The following is a 5,063-nucleotide window of genomic DNA, read 5'->3' as shown; positions in this document are numbered from 1 at the left end:
ATATATACCATCGGGATAACTAATATTACCACCGAGAATATGAGTTCTACCATCGGTAGTGTCTTGTGTACCGACAGTGTTGTGGGCTGTAGATTCCCAATTTCCCGTGTGCCTCGAGGCTATATATCGGTGGAAATGGTGATACACAAGGAACTTCTAGCCATTCACTATATAGGGAAAACCTCACAAAGTAGGAAAAAGGAGGAAATTTCCTAGATATAACTAGGCATTTTGGTGTGTATATCTAGGAAAACTCCTTCCCTAGATAAAATACATATCCCTAACTAGGAAAAGAGGTTGTTATCTAGGAAATTAGATGATTGTGTTACATTTCTATATAGGAAATCGATACCTCTATCTAGGAAAAAGATAAAATGCATACCTCTATCTAGGAAAAGAGGTTGTCATCTTGGAAATTAGATGAGTGTGCTACATTTCTATATAGGAAATGGATACCTCTATCTAGGAAAAAGAGGTTTTCACCTAGGAAATAAGGCGTGTGTGTTGTATTCCTATATAGGAAATCTCATTCTCTAGTTAAGATATATACCTCTATCTAGGAAAGGGGGTGGTCACCTAGGGAATTAGAAGAGTGTGTTACATTATTCCTATATATATATTATAAGAAAAAGTTCTTTATTTATGTATAAGAGATTAATTAGATGACATGGCATTTAAAAAAGAAAATGTGAATTGGATTCTATATATATTTAGTGTTTATCTAGGAAATTAGCATCCAAGAATGTATCTTCTGCTATGCATGGTATAATAAGTCATTAATAATATAGTTGTTGCAGTCTACTAGAGGAAATGAATTGTTTATTATCTATGAAATAAGCAAAAACATTGTATTCTAAATGTTGAAAAGATTTTTTCATTTTAAAAATGATCATAAAATGCTTATGAACCAGAATATTTTACAATATACATAAGAAGCTTATATTAATTAAATTATAGGATAATTATCTTGATTCTATCTTTTAAATGCTATTTTATTTATTATATACATCCAATAAACATTTAAAGAATTTAAAATGAAATCAATTAATTCTAAGGACAATACTCGAATTGCCATATGTATAATGATAAAGATAAAATATAATGTGTAACGATAAAAATTACAGTGTGCAATGTAATTTGATATTTAAATGAAAATGTCAATTAAGAATACAATGCAATTAATATTCAAACCCTAAACCCGATACCCTATACCCTATACCTTATACTTTAAACCCTAAACCGTAAACACTAAACCTTGAATCCTAAACCCTAAACCCTAAACCCTAAATCCTAAACCCTAAACACAAAACCCAAAACACTAAACACTAAACCCTAAACCCTAAACTGTAACCCATAATTCCTAAACCCCACACGCTAAACCCTAAAATCTAAACCCTAAACCCTCAATATTGAACCCTAAATCCTAAACCCTAAACCTGAAACCCCAAAACCTAAACCCTAAACCTTAAGTCCTAAACCCTAAATCCTAAACCCTAAACACTAAATTCTATCCCATAATTCCTAAACCCTAAACCTTGCACGCTAAACCATAAACCCTAAACCCTACACCTTAAACCCTAGACCTTGAACCATAAACCCTAAACCCTAAACCCTAAGTCCTAAAAACTAAACCCTAAACCCTAAAACCTAAAGCCTAGACCCTAAACCCTCATGCACTTAGATCCTCTGCAAGTAAACCCTAAATCCTAAGTGCTAAACCCTAAACCCTAAAACCTAAAAACTAAACCCTAAACCCTAGACCCTAAACCCTAAAACCTAAAACCTAAACCCACATGCAGCTAATCCTTTGCAAGGGCAGTAAAACATAGCATCCACATGTGAATATGGGCATTCTTGTTCCTCGATGGCACATTTGGTATTCGATGCACCTGAGACTTTGCAAAGGCATTAAAAATAATTAATTTAAGACTTGTGCAGAATGTAGGGCCAATCCAATGGTGGGACATATGGATCGATGTCCTTGTCCAATGTGTATTTTTCCTTCACACACGTATTCAAATCCACATGTGGAATGGGGCAAACTGCCTTCCCTAGAGCACAAATAGTACCAGATGCAAGTGACCCTTTACAAGGACATTCTGGTGCAGATTCGGCACTTTGGTATAAGGCATCCGGCGTCTGATGTACCTTAAACTTTGCAAGGACATTATAAAAACTTGTTTTAAGACCCTTTCAAAGTTTGGTGCTGATATGACGATGGGATATGCGGATATCACTGTCCATTGCATATTTTTCCTTCATATCATGTAGCATCCACATGGGTAAATCTGCCTTCTCGTTCCACATATGTACATATGGAATTCGATCCACTTGATACATTGCAAGGACATTAAAAACTGTTTTTTCAAGACCCTTGAAAATTTTAGTGCTGATTCAACGGTGGGATATACAAATGCGAACATCCATTGTGTCTTTTTACTTCACATACATAGCATCCACATGCAAATATGGGCATTCTTGTTCCGTGATGTCACGTGCGGCATCCGATGCACCTTACACTTTGCAAAGGATATTAAAACAACTTGTTTTAAGACTCGTGCAAAGTTTGGTACCGATCTGATGGTGTGGTATATGGATCTCAGTGTCCGTTTGGTGATTGTTTCCTTCACATACATAGCATCCACATGCGAATATGAGCATTCTTGTTCCTTGGTGGCACATCCATCATCCGATGAACATAATCCTTTGCAAGGACATTAAAACCACTTGTTTTAAGACCCTTGAAAAGTTTTGTGCTGATCCGATGGTGGGATAAACAGATATCGGTTTGCGTTGCGCTTTGTTTCCTTCATATCGCATAGCATCCACATGTGAATGTCTGCCTTCCTATTCCCTAGAGGCACATATGGCATTCGATCCACTTGATACTTTGCAAGGACATTCGAACTACTTGTTGTAAAGCCTTGCAAATTTTCATGCTTATCTGATGGTGGGATATTCGGATGTGGATTTCCATTGTGCATTCTTCCTTCACATCAATAGCATCCACATGCAAATATGGGCATGCTTGCTCCCCGGTGTCACATCCGGCATCTGATGCACCTTACACTTTGTAAGGACATTAAGACAACTTGTTTTAAGACCTCTGCAAAGTTTGGTGCTGATTTGACAGTCTTGTATACGAATCTCAATGTTTGTTGCGCTTGTTTCCTTCATATACATAGCATCCACATGCAAATGTGAGAATTCTTGTTCCTCGATGGCAAATCCGGCATCCAATGCACCTAATCCTTTGCAAGGACATTAAAAAAACTTGTTTTAAGACCCTTGAAAAGTTTGGTACTGATTCGACGGTGGGATATTTGGATGCGGATTTCCATTGTGCATTCTTCCTTCACATACATAGCATCCACATGCAAATATGGGCATTATAGTCAAGAAATGCTTGGAGGATTGCTACCTCACTCCACATAGCATCAAGATTGGGGCATTTGCTATGCAATCAAAGATACCTAGTAAGAGAAGACTCAGTATAAATTTGAGGCGAAATGGCATGTCACAATACTTGGGATAGTAGAATCTTCTTCAACTGTGAAAGCTATGTCTTCTCTTAAATCGACTGCTTTTTCGTCGATTTCTCCTTCATCTCTGGACCAATTCATCCCAAAATTCTTCAGAGGGTAGCTCTAGGTGTAGAGTAAGCTTGGCTCAGAGGAATTGCGAGGTTGTGGACTGAGGTGAGCAACATTGCAGAAGTGGCGTGGAATACACAGAGTGACAGTGCGCAGACATGGAGACGTCTTTCATCAATCCCACTGTTCAGGAAGGTTGCCCAGAAGTAAGGAAGGTCTGGCTAAAGGGGCTCCTCAAGACATTGCCTGGATTGAGAGAACAAGGCTTCCCAAGCTCAAGATAGACAAACGAGAGATAGGAGGCATTTGAGAAGAAGATTGGATCTAGTTGGAATCTTCTAGGAATCTCATTCTAGGCACTCAGATTCTAACCATGCTCTGATACCAAGTGTAAATCCATATAGAAACAATGAGACACAAATGTAAATCTTTATTCCAAGAGTGGTTACATATATAGGCAACTGCCTCCATGTAGGTAGATCCCAGATCCACAATCATCTCCCTGATTATCTCAATCAATCACCTCTTATGATCACTCACTCTCATCACACCAACCTGACACACCTAACTGGAACCTTCTAGCACACCTACACTCACACACTTCTTGCATAGGACTCCAATCCCATAGGCACACACACACACACATCAATTTGCCCCTTTAGAAATGTACGCTTGGTTGAAAATTGAGTGGAATTGATTTTGAATGGTTATATTAAGATCTTGCTCTTTGTTGTAACTCAAAAGCAAACTGCAGGATATATATTTTTTGCATCTCTCATCTATAAAGCTTAAATTATAATTTGTGAGTTAAATACCAAAACATGCTTGTATCTACTATCAACCATGTTTAATAAAGAAGACTTGAATTGTTTAATAGGTTTGAGAGACACTATATGATTCTATATAGGTATCATATGTATCTTTTGAGTATCTCATATATACATAATGGGGTCTCTTTGCAGGTGCTTGCTTTGAATGCAAGAAGTTCGGGCATATGGCTTCACAATGCCCTTCACATACTCCCAAAATGCCATTGCAGGCTGATTGTCACCACCTCCGAGCAGGACTTCTACCGCCTCCTCCTTGATGAAGATTTTCTCTTTGTTGTAACTCTAAAGCTAGAACATATATATATGGCTTATGCACACAACCAACAACTCACTCCATCTGCTCTTTTTTATCTATGTATGCCTATGTCTATGTATGCCTTTCTCTACTATATGCCTATGTCTATGTAAGATGAGGCTTAACTGCCCAAGGACTGGAAGATGGACTAATTACCTTCTTCTGGAGCATCTCCTGATGAACATCTTTATTCATGCACTCAATTTGCTTTGGTGATCGACGTCGACGATGAGCCATATTGATTGGAAAAGCAGCCTCCATTCGGATTAAATGGTGTACATGAGCAGTTGTTTGGGAGGGAATTGATGGGTCAGCCACAACATTAGGAAACTGGGCTAGAAGGTT

This window comes from Dipteris shenzhenensis, chromosome 16, assembly GCF_047967505.1.
Source record: "Dipteris shenzhenensis isolate YYH24624 ecotype China chromosome 16, Dip_SZ_1.0, whole genome shotgun sequence".
NCBI lineage: Eukaryota > Viridiplantae > Streptophyta > Polypodiopsida > Gleicheniales > Dipteridaceae > Dipteris > Dipteris shenzhenensis.
The sequence above is the reverse complement of the archived record's forward strand: the minus strand, read 5'-3'. Positions refer to the sequence as shown.